Source organism: Polyodon spathula, chromosome 5 (genome assembly GCF_017654505.1).
Source record: "Polyodon spathula isolate WHYD16114869_AA chromosome 5, ASM1765450v1, whole genome shotgun sequence".
Lineage (NCBI taxonomy): Eukaryota > Metazoa > Chordata > Actinopteri > Acipenseriformes > Polyodontidae > Polyodon > Polyodon spathula.
Window position 1 is genome coordinate 30,530,389 of NC_054538.1, and position 14,702 is coordinate 30,545,090.

At 37.1% G+C, this 14,702-nt stretch overlaps 1 protein-coding gene and 1 long non-coding RNA gene across 6 annotated transcripts in view; one reads left to right on the forward strand and one right to left on the reverse strand.

Annotated features, from left to right (window-relative positions):
• Positions 1–14,702, reverse strand: part of LOC121315828 (SAM and SH3 domain-containing protein 1-like) — a 356,703-nt gene that overhangs the window by 204,621 nt on the left and 137,380 nt on the right. The window lies entirely within an intron of this gene.
• LOC121315829 lies at positions 422–1,972 on the forward strand. Its single transcript, XR_005950328.1, has 3 exons — positions 422–652; positions 861–974; positions 1,310–1,972. It is a non-coding gene; the product is annotated as an uncharacterized LOC121315829 (long non-coding RNA).

Here is a 14,702-nt window from a genome sequence, read left to right on the forward strand (position 1 = left end):
TTTCAAATTAAATGTACAGTGCCTACAATTCAAGCAGTACCACATTTCTTATTTTTTTTAAATATATTTTATATAGAATTTGAATGTCATAGTAAAAAGTGTGTTTGTGTTACATATTCAGGCAAGTTGAAAATAAAATAATGTTCACTTTTATTCTGTTACAGCAACATATGCAATTAACTTAGAAGAGCTCATGAAACACCCAACTTGCACACCACAGATAATGAACAAACACGCAAGCAGAAGTAAGTGTTAAATACATCAACTGATCCATCCAGTTAAAACAATAATTAAAGTACAACACAAATAGAAAAATACATGTTAACACATCCTTTAACCAATCAATAAATCAATGTTAAGTATAATGACCAGTAATAAAACACAATTCACAATTACTCAGCTATTTCACAAATGCCCATAATGAACATCTTCCAATTTTCAAACAGACCCTCTGCAAAGTTGTCATTTCAAGAAGATGAAGACGAATTTCCAGTAAAAAAAGAATGTGAGGACATCATCACAAGGGATGCCACTCCTGCCAACTCCTCCTTTGTTTCCCACAGCAGCATCATGCAGCAGCAGCAGTGAAGATAGAATATCACCAGCAATGGGAACAGGGACAGTGACAAGAGCACCCAGCTCCCTCTATCAGGTAAACATTTAATTCAACATTTAACTGGGAATACATAATTTATTGGTAAAAATCAACAAACACAATGTTTTTTATTAACACGGGCACTTTGTTAATTTATACCACTAAATTGTGTTTTCCCTGTTTGAACACCACTGTTCGATTTAACACTTTTTTTGTGTGTATAAAAATACCGTAAAATATCAAATCGTTCTTTTTATTTTTACAGCTGCAGCCAATAAATCTTCTATCAAGGAATCAGAGACAGAGGCCATGATGAGGAGCTGGCTGAAGTACAATGGAGATAGGGATGGGGAGCAGAAGAGGGCAGAAAAAAAAAACAGTAAATATACAATGCTCCCTTAAATTATATTTACATATTATCAACAGTAAATATTAAATCCGTAAACAAAATAAAAAGTAGTTTATTCAGAAAAAAATGTGTATCCATTGTTTCAATGCGACATGCACAGGACATGTTTATTGACTGTTTATTTCAGTGTGTATGTGGAAGAGTGCATAAAGAAACACAAATAGTTAAAATACAAAAATGATAAATAGTGCTGTAACTGAGGCCAGAAGCATATTGGGCATTACCAGGAGGCTTTATGGGCTCTTTGTAATGCTCAATGTGGGAGGTCTTATTACCTTCTTAATTAGTTCTCTTGTTATTTACAGATGCTGAACCTGCAAATGCTGCTGCAAGTACTGATGGTACTGCTGCCAGTGACAGTGAAGAAGATTAAGATATTGTTTGATCCATCTTTCTGCATTCTAGAAACATATTTGCATACAATTAATCTTAATAAATACTCTTAAATGCAAAGCTAGTAATGACAAAAAGGGCTTGATGTTCTTTACCTTTTAATTAACTTTTCAATTGCTGAAACACTATTAGTTTGTTCAAGGCCTGCAAACCAGAGGCTTATTACACCCACAGACAAACATACAACAGACACATGGCACAGGAGACCTGACCTGTCACTGCTCAATACAGTACTTGGCAACAGAGTTAAAATCTCCTGACCATAAATCAGCCCAGGCGCACCCCACTTCATGATAAATGACTAGATAAGCCTCCACTGTCTTGGGATCAAGGAACACAGCCAAAGCACACCCTGTTCTTGTTCTCATTTAACCCTGTAGTGGTAATCCCCAAGGCTGATTTTATAAGCTCTGTAATATGACAATGATAACCACTGACTATTTACTAGCTCCAAAACTTTCACTGAAGAGATTTAGGACAGGACAGATCAGAAAACTTTCAACTGAAACAGAAAATGCAAATTTTAAAATCTTATCAGATAAGTTGGATTAGCTTGTTCCTATTTTAAATTTACCTCATTGCCCATTGAACAATATACAGCTTCACTCTGAATCGGAAGAGCCACCTGAATGACTTTAACAGTATGACAGTTACAGTAAGGAAGACAATGGATGACAAATTAATAGATACAAATCATAGAATTAAGAAAGTAATAACATAAACTATGCTAACTACAACAATGTTAACACTGTATAAAATGACAAAAACATTGGTCACAATATTTTTATTTCATATTTTTATTTTAATTTAAAAGCCTCTATATAATGAATAATGAAATGAAACCCCTGTGGCGAGGAAGAAGAAACAACGGGATAAATAAAGAAAAACTCAATCTGTCACAGGCCTTAAGGGATGAGACCTTTTGTGACATCTGCACAGCTTTTCAGCCCTGGGTGCTTTGCAATAAACTGGCTAGTGCCATGGGGACGGAGGCCTCGTCTCCTGTGGCCGAGCCATCAGCGGCCCTTGGAGCCCCAGGTCTCCCACTCCTCCACTTATCCCAGAGCCCCTCGCAGGGCATCCCCTGCGCAGCCGCTCCCCATCTCCACAAGCGAGATGGGTTAAGCGATCAAAGCAGGCGAGGGATATAATGGACCTCAAGGCGCAGATGGCCCAGGTCCTGGAGCTCCTGACAAGGCAGCAAGCACCTGCAACTCCGGCAGCAGCCCCGACTAAGCTATCGTCCTCCCAGTATCAGACCCTGTCTCCCCCGGGGGACATCAGGGTGAACAGGAAGCGTTATCACAGAAGACAGAGGACTCGCTATCAATAGCGGCCTCCTGGGGTGAGGACAGGGTGCCAGAGCCTGGCAAGTCTTGCAGACAGCACGCACCATTACCAGGATTTTTCCAGTTCCCACGGCTCTGCTGGGTGATCTTAGCACAACAGAGACTGTTGGCTGAAAGTGTTGCTACACTTTTTCCCAACATACCAACGTTTTCTGCATGCTTCACTCTCCGGCTGCCATTAACTTTTAAATACAAGGCTTCACAAGATGGGGTCCTAGTGTGCATGCATGTATGTGACAAGGAAGACAGTGCTCTCATGTACATAAAGATTTTCATTATGTGTAGTGGAACTTCTCAAGTGCCGTGAAATATGCTCAGGATCTCGCCTCCAAAGGACTCAAATACAAATGGCACCATAGTGATCCCCAGTTTTTCACATTAATCTGTTAAATGCAGACACAGATGGACATTCATGGTCATGTCTATAGCCTGTGGGTTTGTAAACAAAGTGGCTCCTTGAATTCAAGGACAAACCATTTGGACCAATTAAAGTGCTTTAAAGCACATGTACACTGAACATTAGAGCTGTTTCCTCGCTGATTTGCCGATATTTTTAACCTCACCACAACCACCATCCTGATATTTAAAGATGTAGCTCCCATTAATTTTAGAAATAGTTTTTACATCTTAAAAGCTTCATACTGCAGGTGTTTCCTTTAAATATTACCAGTACAAGAAAAACATCAATGTATTTTGAAGGCAAAGATGGACAAAATATATGTAATTTTATCTCGGAATGGTACCTGCCTTAAAGAAATCCTGAAACTACCATGTGTATAAATGTAATAGCATACATACTGTGCTGAATTGTGTTTTGAAGCAAACAAAGCTTTTCTTTTCATCTGATATCTAAACAATATATTGCAATTGCATTCTTTTTCTTTGAAAATGGTATTCTTGTTTGCAAAGTTTTAGTACCCCATAATACAACAAACGTACAATTCCCAAAAGACAAAGGTTAATTAATACCCTGGAAGCAAGGCTAAATTATGAACTTTGTCATCGTAGCTGCCTACCTGGTTAACAAAGAGATATGACTGTAGCAAACTAATATTAAGCTAACCTATTTTACACACAAAAATACTCACAATTTACCACCTATTACAACAATGTAACCCAAATGAAATACAGTAAACTTCATGAACTACGACAACATTTTAATACTAGTACAATTCTACTACAGTATAAGGATGGCAATGCTATAAGTAAGCACAAAGACATGACAGGGTGTTGGTTGTGATAGAATAACCACCCTCCCAGGGCCCTGTGCCTTTAGCCCCAGGACGTGTGGTTATTAAAGAAATAAAGATACAGACACATTTTTATTAAAAAAACTAATACATGTTTATTTTTTCTTAAATATATTACTGTGCTAGGAAAAATAGTTCCAATAAATGTAATAGTTCCAATGAATTTAATAGATAAACAAATTATTTTTAATAGTAAATTAAATAAATTAAAAAATAAATTATCTGAATATTTTCAGTATTTGCCTCATGTACCTGTACCAGGACTGTGCCATGGAATGTCATTTTCTAAATTAAATGGCTGGTTACACAGATGGACGATTGTGCAGTAGGTGGCACTGTTTGGTGACTAGGGGAGTTTGTTTCTGCTTTTTTGTTTTCCAGTTGACAACTGTACTAACTGCAGAAAGGATCTTCCTGTCTTTCTCAGCTGGTACCCAATAGCTTCTTAAAACTACCTTATAGAGATATCTGCATCCTGAGTACCAAAGATTTAAGTTTGTTTAAGTTTGTTTGGGATACAGCAAGGTGATGTTGTGACTTTTTGTTGTCACATAGAAGTTTTTAGGAGGGAAACAAAGACGCTGTTTGTTGTTTTAAAGCGGGTATCTGAAATTATGTTTATAGATCGTCCCACTCAGCAAAGAAACTTCTTAAAACTATGTTTATTTCAGTCTTAGGTGCAGTTTTCCAGCCCGTATTATTTTTTGTTTGTGCTGACTAATCGTTAAAAACTGACACAGCCCAAGCAGTTACTCTTTTTTAGCATTCCACTCTTCTCTATTGGCTTCAATGTCAATTGTATTAATTTCAGCAGTACTGAGGGAGAGGTGTCTTCTTGTATTCACTAATTCATTTTTTCCTGACTTTTTTTTTTTTTTTTTTTAATTATTACTGTTGGTTCCGTTACTGAACTGTTGTGGTCTAACTCCTCAATGTGTGGACATTGGAGTCACTAAACAAATTAACATGTACTTGGAGGAGGTCTGGTATTGTATTATTATTTTGCTTTTAGTGGGGATAATAATGGCGTCCAATTCAAATTTTTTTTTTTAAACTTCTTGAACAAGTTGCACAATAATATCTGTTAAAATAAAATCAATAATATCCCAACCCATTTTATAATTACAATTATGACAGTCTGAACCTCGAACCCAAGCCACAGGTTCAGTAAGAGCTTCTAAGCTCAACAGTAATTTAAAAACACTGTGCTCCAAATCCACTGTCAACGATAATCTGTGAGGTTTATAACACTGAGGGATGTGTATCACACATTATTGAACTCCATGACTTTTAGGAACTGCTGTAGGTATTAGTTCTACTTAATGGAAATAAACAAGCATATACAGTTGCATTTGTGTGGTCCAATACCTGTCAATTGTCATTGTATTTGAGCTTTTTTGTAAGTTTTGTCTGATCAAGAATTGCTTTATTTTGACAGAATTCCTTTTGAAAGTGAAAGGATACGTAAAACCAGGGCAGCATGTTTCTCTATTTATGTGTATCAGCGGTTAGAGTCCTCTCAGTCACTGAGGAATGGTGCAATGTGACAGCACTACACTGCCAGGTTTAGAAGTAAATATTGACAGGCACCTTCAATGGTTGCTGAAAATATTGATTAGATGTCAAGTGAAATATGTTAATTCCATTCAACCCTTTCACAATTGCTGGTGGATATCACCTCTTCATTTTACTTTTTTTCCAGTTCATGGAATGATAAAAACAGAAAGCAAAATACCTTGCCTGACATTCCACATCCCACAGAAATTAATATTCAGTGTCTTAGCATTTCAAATAGCAGCAGCCACAACAACAACAGAAAATCACATAGCTCTTGGTTAAAAGACTCACCTACTCCACCCAGCACTTCAAAGGCCCAACACAGAAAATGCACACTTACCTAGAAGAGAGAAAGAATAAAGAAATCAGCAGATGTGCAGCCAATTATCTCTTCTTGTACTTTCTGCATTGTATGTATGTTCAGTTGTTACTGGGGAAAAAGGCAGTGTGGTATGCTACCTTATTTCAAATAGTAGCTCATTCTTAGCCCGATGTCTAGCCACTAGTTGTAACTTTCTCACCTTAAGCCATTGGATCTAAGACTTTAGTTAACTGCTTATAGTTTTTTTTTTTTTCAAATCTGTTTAATGTTATTAATCTGTATACCAAATCATACTAACTCTGTGAGACACAGTGTGTCATTACAAGCAAACAAAATATAATAAAATATGCCTGTTTTACAATGAACTACTGTCATGTTTTACAATTTGATATCAACATTATAGGAAGCAACAAGTACCACTTCATCACAAATCTATTTTTTAATAAGAAGAATGTCTTCTTATAAAGAAATCACTGTTTGAAATTATACCGTATGGGAGTTCCACATGAACACGTAAATAATCTGGGATCTTTTTGTTTTCTGAAGTCGACAGGCCCCAGCATGCTTCCACACTTAAACAACATCATAAACTGCTTGAGGAGGGCTGTAATGGTTAAAGAGCAAGTTGTTCACTTGAAACATTTAAATTAAAATGCTTTGTTATAGTGCTAAAGGCAACAGTAATTGAAAATGGCTGATAACATATCTGCTAAACTCTTAAACAGGCCATAAGACATGTTGACAGTCTAAAAGAAACAGCCAACAGAGAAAGGTCATGCATGTCTTGCAGGTATTGCTAGCTATTAAAAGACATTGAAGTATAAAAAATGTTTGGTCTTGTGATAGAAAGACAATGATTCCTTGTGGTAAATCTCCCTCCCAATCTGTGAGGGCGCTAAGCACCCTGGACTACTTGGCCTGACATTTCGTTCCGAGGGTTAAGTCGGTTCATTTAGAAAAGGGGCGGAGCTTCGGTACACTAACTCATTGACCCAGAATGGAAATAACATGGCAGACGCACATTGGAAGAGTGGCTGCAATCATTTACCAAGGGGTCATGGGTGACGGTATAAATAGGGGTCGAAGCGATGTAATCTGTTCCTTCGTTTTGGTTAATGTAAAGTGACCCGGAAGGACCTGTGTTTTTGTGAATCAACCATGTTTGTTTTGTCTATTTGTTGCTTGTAATTACTAGACAGTAACACGTTCGGAGCTGTCGCCGGAGGCCAGCACAAACCTGGAACAGGACAGCACTCGTATCACAACAATACTTACCAGCATTATTATTTACTGTTTGTTTTGCTGTCAGGCACTGGACATAAAACAAGTAAAAACAAACCTTTGCACCTGGATTACAATTTAGTGAACAAAACGTTATTTATGATAAAAACGAACGAACAAACAAACAAACCAAAAAAAGACTGCTTGTATGCTCCAGTTTATTTTTGCTTATTAATAAACCTATTTTTGTGCAAATTGCATAAATCAGAAAGAAAATGTCTCCGTGCTGCTAATTGCACCACCTGCAAGCCACCCAGGCATTGTCTTTCTTCTGGATCTCTTTGCAGGCGTTCAATTTGCAATCACATAATGATGGATACTGCTGCACCTAATTAACTTTTCGTCATCCATGATTAACTTGATTTGAGGCATGACTTGTTTTGAGGTGTGACGTGTTTTGAGATGTGTGTTTGATGTGTGTCAAGGGTGTGCTTACGATTGGTCAGTTTCACTCCAGTCGGGTGACAGAAAAAAAAAAAAATAGAAACAAGTTCTGTTTTAGCAAAGCAAAATTCTCAAAGCCACGTTGATCGCTGCTGGTGTGGATACTTCCATTTGACTGCATTATACAACCCCACATGTTGCTACAGCTGTTTAAATAACATACCTGTCATGTTCTTTTCATTGTTAATATCCTGACATCTTTTTACCCATCAGCTTCTTAAAAATGCATTGTATACAACATTGATATACCATTTCAATTTCAAGACAACGTCACTAACATACACTGCATAAAATATTTTCAAAACAAAGTTACGGCAGGAGAAAGGCAGATAGAAATTACGCACATCCTATATAGACTCAATTGGCTAAACTTACAGTGGCTTGCGAAAGTATTGACCCCCTTGGCATTTTTCCTATTTTGTTGCCTTACAACCTGGAATTAAAATTGATTTTTTGGGGGGTTTGTATCATTTGATTTACACAACATGCCTACCACTTTGAAGATGCAAAATATTTTTTATTGTGAAACAAACAAGAAATAAGACAAAAAAACAGAAAACGGATGATGGATAGACAAGTACATTGTAACACAGAAGAGATGGGCTTTGTATCAGAAAACTGGGGTGACGGGTAACTGCATTAAACAAATGTATATATTATATATATATATATATATATATATATATATATATATATATATATATATATATATATATATATATATATATAATGGGGATTGATTTTATTCTTAATAGAAGGACGGTAAAATTCAACTGACGTGTATCTGGGTAATGAATAGTGCTGACTGTATCCCGTTTTGTTGACAAATTACATAGATATTTTAAACAAATGGTTTGCGTAAAAGTGTACTGGTCTATACATAATTTATTTACACTTATGCATTCACTGAATTAATATTGAAAAAAAACCTTCCTTTTAAAATCGTGTTATACGTATTCACAGGGATGTAAGGGCTAAATAAATGTCAGTCGCCATTTGGTGCATTCTGTTTATTCTGGATGTTTGATTTTTACTGCCATCAGTAACCCCATCCATATTAAATTCTGAATGTTTTCATTTCAAACGGTGAAGCTCTGAACTTGTGTTTTTGTGGTAAGGCAATTTTCTTTGGTATAATTATTTACATACCACGATTTTTTTGTTCGGTTCCTCAAAATACTTCCAAACATGACTTTGCCTCGTTCTTTTGTTTAGAGATGCCATTTAATTAAATCTATGTAACGTTAGGAGAATAACACTTGTTATTAACACTCTTACCATGTGGAATGAATCCGACACCACACCTATTACAGCATGAACACAGTGCACCACTGAAGCACCAGATCCAACGAGAATAAAACCGGCCCAATTAGAAAAACTGCTTGAGGCAATTGTCTGTAATATCCGACCTTACTCTGGTGCCAAAGTAGTCGGTTATGCAACGGACTGATGTATATGATAATACATTGCTAAAATTAATATATAAAAAATGTGCGTTTGGTGAAATTTGTTACACTTCTAGCATATTATTCAAAATTTAACCACTTCTGCTGAGTTTTTACGTTTTAAATTCCCTTCCCTAATTTATTGATGTTATTTATTTGTTTTGTAATAGCTATATTTAAACAAAATGTATAAAATCACATTTAGTACATAAACCTTGCCTCACTTACTTTCTTGACTAAACTATAGTTGCAGCGACAGTGTATTTAGTATTTCATTAAAACAGTATTACCACTGTGAAATAACTATTCAATCTCTTGTCCAGCAGCCAAAGAGAACATCAAAAGATGCTTTGGTTGATTGCTTTTGACAGATAAACATCATGGCGCCTCACGATGGAAAGAAATGCATTGGTTCCTGAGTGGTCTGTTGTGTTTAGAAACTTATAAGGCATCCCAGGCCCTGTTATCCATCTTCTCAATAGGATTTAGACACACATGAAATTGAAAGTTAATGTACCAGGTCCTTTCATTATCTGACCTGACCTAGCCTATCCATTAGCATCTTAGCATTGAAGACAGAGGACCGATATGTCACCCACCAAAGATGGAAAAGGTCAGGGGGGGGAAGCATCAATAAAGCATTATAGAGCAGTATTACATTTCACAGCAGTAAGCAAGAAAAAACACTTCAAATGCAAAGTTACATATTGTATGTATAAAGGACATGTCCTTAATGGGACCTGCATGAACAATTCCTTATATACAGTAAGCTTTTCCTTGTGTTTATTCTGCAGACATTCTCTCAAACATATCCATAATATAACCAAACATGTTACAAATGTAACATTAAGATTACATCATAGCTACTGCATCAATGGTCTACAGAAACAGAAGGTTTTAGAGCACTTTACATATTATAGTATTTACAGATTAACATATGTTTCCTGTACCAAAATACCACCACAGTCAAAAATGCTTTGCTATGTTTTTACCATGGTACAGTATATAGTACCACAACTAACTGTTATACAGCAGGAGGGCTCCTGCCAAAACTTGTCAAGATCCAGACACTCTCCACACCTCTAAGTTCAGCTCCCAGCCTGACAGCCACAACAGAGCACAGATCCTGTGACCTTCAACTGCTGCCACATTGCTCTAAGGACCTGGTGTGCTGCATTCCTAAAATATTTAAGATAATTAATTTCAATTAATGCATGTGATGTTATTCTAATATTGAAAGCAGGAATGCAACAAAAATAAGCAAAAAGGCTCTGTCATCAATTTTCCATTTGTTTTACTAAATATTGTAGTAAAAGGTTTGCTTCACAATACTCTTTATATCAGCACTTTCTTTAGTGGATGTGAGACGCTGTTCTTTTAATAAGCTATGGCTGGTTATTTTATTGTACTCTGCTAACTTAAACTTTAAACAAAGTACAAGCTCTCCTCTGCTTGTCTAAACATTTTCTTAATATACAAGCGACAATGCTACCAAAACTGATAGGTATATTTTTTTTATTTCCTTGGACCTGTGGTACATTTACTAGGAGTAAGAGCCTTGAAAGTACAAAAAGAGACTATTTAGTGCCTGGAAATAAGATAGTAAAAGTATCTACTGTGTGGGAAGACAAAATAAACTTTAGGATTGTACATGCAAACAAGTTAAAATACTTCAGACCTACTTACAAGGCTGTTTTAATAGATTAAATAAAGCTTCATATTGCTAAAGAAGCCAACAACAGTCTAGAGCAGTCAACATGTAAAGAATGTCACCTGCAGGATTTTCTTAATTACCCTGCTGTTTTTATTATTCTGATAACATATTACAGAGAGCATATATAGAGCTGGCAATTTCAGCACTGGTTGAGATTAGGTAACCTTTTGCAGTATATAAAACTATATTTAAAACAAAATGAGTTTACAAATTTAAATACTTGGTTCTGTGGGTTTATTTCTACTAAAACAAATATAAATAAATATACATAAAGAAAAAGCCAACACATGTTCTTTTTTTAGCTTAGTCAGGAGAGAGAAAGGGCAGCGGCCACTGAGCCAGATGCCTGCTCCTGACTCATAAACTTGACCAGATAGGCACTGTGTGAGTCAGAGCACTCATAGCTTCCTCTCTCAGAGGGTTCTGAGCCAGCAACAGCACACAGTCCAATGGGGACACAAATTCAGGCCATACAGGTCCTGACAACACCGGTCTTATTCAGACTTCCTCATCCTGCAGCAAGGACACTGTGTTCTGGTGTTAAATTTGTGTTGAGGACTGTACAGTACATACCGGTACAGTATTAGCCATGTCTTGCCCTTGGTTACGCAAATTGAAAAAGCACAGCAACTGCACTTAATTGCCTGATCAAAAGCTGTCTTTGGAGAGTGGGACCTTTCCATTCAAAGGTTGCTTCTGATACAATCAATCAATAATTAGAGAGAGGATACACTCTAATTAGTGACTAATGTGTATCAGCGCTACATATCACCTCAGACAGAAAGCAATGTCGCAACTGGTTATAAAGCTCTATTTAACATTAATTTTTTTTTTTTTTGCTTCTAATTCCCTCCGGTCTTCATATGATATCCTAAGCCTAAGGCAACCAACTTTAGGGTTAAAGATGTAATGGTTTTCTTGAGAACCTGATATGTGGGAAGTCTAAACAATGAAGGTGGGACCTGTGTATTTTGCCTTTGTATTAATTTAAATAAAATTCACACTATGGTTGAATGTTTTTATACCAAGAAAACCTCTCTACAAGAGTTTTATGTAAGGGATAAACTACGATAAGTATTAAACCGGTGCAAAAGAAAAACATTTCTTCTTGGGGGGAAGGGGGGGCTGTCACCTGGCAGAAGCATAGCCACGTGGTGTGCACAGTGAGTCATACAGCACAGGTTTTCGTCCTGGTTGAGAAAAGTCAGACAGTCGTCTCTAGGGACTCTGAAGGGAGCGCTGAATTGACTCTGGGGTTCCCGCAGTTTAGGGAGGCAAAACCGCCCGTGACTTTCTCCTCATCTCGCTACAGCAAACCCTCCTGCCGGGCGCCCATTGAGCTCAAAGGCGGACATCTGCAAGGCTGGCTTTGTGCTCCAGAGGTTGGTAGCTCACTGACATCCACTCTCGAGTTACTCGGTGAAAAAGGAAGCTGGCTAGGTCCTAGGATCGGAGGACACCCATTGAACCTTCAGGTCTCGTGAGCCATGGGAAAAGTGATTGGGTATTCCAAACTGGGAGAAAATCAGTGGGGAAAATAATAATATGAAAAAATTCAATACTATATCTGTCCTGCACTCCCCTTCTCTTCAAAGCCACACAGCTATTTTTATTTAGAATGAATCAATAAAAGATCAAAGGGTTGCATCATGAAAAATCTTTAAAATAGATCAAACGTTTAGTCCAATATTCATTTTAAGATAAACTCCCTTCTAAACTGGTATAAATAAAAATCCATACATTTTTATTCCTGTTGAAAAAATAGATGTTTCAAAATATTTTATTTAAATGTGCGAACATGAAAAAGATGGTGGTGGATCCCTTGCCTGTCTTTTCAATGCTATAATTCCTATATTGTGAATAAAGATTTGTTCCCTTTTATTCCAAATTACCTGAAACTACTCAGTGTTCAGGACAAGCAATTTGGGATTCTGTTATTATTCGAGCCAGACTGAGATACCAGTCATCCAAAAACCCCAAGCTAACAAAAAACCTAATTAAGAATTCTACCACATTCTCACCTCAAGGGGGTGTGATACCAATTAACAGAACTAAAGCGCTCAGGGTTCATGCCTGCTTAGCCAAATACATTCCCTGTGCCATTTCTGACAGGACTCACAAAGAAAATTCCTACTCACTTCAGGTGAAAAGTGAACTGTCTACACCTTTCACAGTGAAATAACAATACCTTTTCCAGTGCTGTGTGACATCTATAGTAAGTACCTTTTAACATCTATCAATCAATCAACTGTCCGCCCCCACTGTCTACTTTCTATGGCATCCTTTTAATAGAACGTTTCACATTCTAATTAGTTTTACACTGTGTCCGACTCCTTGTTAGCTTGCTAGTTAAATGGGGTTGATTGTTTGCTACTGAGCTACATTTTGTCACGGCTGAGGGCTGTGTCTTGGCCAACAGCAAGTGATTGACATTCTCAGTAATACAGACGACATTACCTACCGGCCAACTACCTTCAAGCTACATGACGCACCTCAATGATGGGTGGAAATGAACATCAAGGGTAATAGTGCAGTGATGCAACAATGATGACAACCTCGGATAATTCATAACAGGTTTAAGCAGCACGCACATTATCAAGCCAAAATCCTTTTAAAAATGAAATGTGTTTCTTTTTCTTTTTTTGTTCCTTGAAGTAGCATACAAGCCCTGGAGAATAAATATATAATTTAAATAAATCATTTTTAATAAAAAATGTTCAGCTTTACTGGAGGTTTACTATAGGAAGATAAACAGTTAATAAACAGTTTTCTGTCAGTGTTCTGTCAGGGAGCAATGCAAAGGCACCCACTTCTTCTTCTACAGCATCTGGCTACAGTATTACACCACACAATATAGGCAGATCAATCAGTTAACAAAATATCACCTATAGCGAGAAATCTATGCTAGTTTGCCACTAGGTGTACACCCAGTATCAATTACAACGCAGGCAAGAAAATAAACAAGGCCTTAATAACATTCACAATATATTTACATTGATATATTATACTTACATATTGAGTGAATGTCTGGAAGTCTGTTTACACTCTATAAGTGTCGATATAACCCATAACTACTCTGTTATATACTGCTCTAGTGAAATATCCTGCATCCCGATTTGCTGCTGGCATTCCAATCCTATATGCTTAAACAAGTACAGTCTAACCCATGCAAGTGCATACCATTTAAGTGTACACAATTACAAAATCCCAAACCATTACCATGCTGCATCTTTAAATTGACCTACTTTAAGTGTAAGTGTATTCCATTTATACAAAGGGAATCCAATCCTGGGATTCTGGGAACCTGAGATCCCCGGCAAATTTCTTGTCCCGAAATCCCAGGATTGTGGTTAACAAAAAACAATTGACTGCAGCTGTGATTCTGGGACTCCGCGCTGACTTCCTGAGCAGAGTGGACCGACTGCTGGCTGCCTGCAGTGATTGAGTGACACACACACATCGGCCTGACAGCCTCCCTGGCCACAGTCTCATGTCACTCTGTGCTTATTTACATATTTGCTCATGTGGATTTGTTTACTTGACTCTGCAGACAAGTTTAAGTAAGTTAAACAATAATGGACAAGACAACAAACAAAGACCATGCCAATGATCCAGACAACGTGTGGCATTACTTTTTACAAGAAGCATCACCTGTTGGTGTTAGGCAATCAGCAAAATGCTGACTGTGCTAAAAAATTTTGAGGACATCTGATGGATCGACAAAGGGGCTGCTCACTAATTTGAAAACATTCCACAACAATTACTTAATGAAAAAGAGGACTGAAGCTGATGCACAATCAAAGAGCAGTGCATCTACATCAGGCCAGTCTAGTTCAAGTTATCTGACAGTGACACATGCTGCTAGTGCTGAAAATCTGGCAAAGAAGACAAAGTTAATACACTATTTTCAAACAAAAAAGGTTATGTCATTGACTGCTACTCT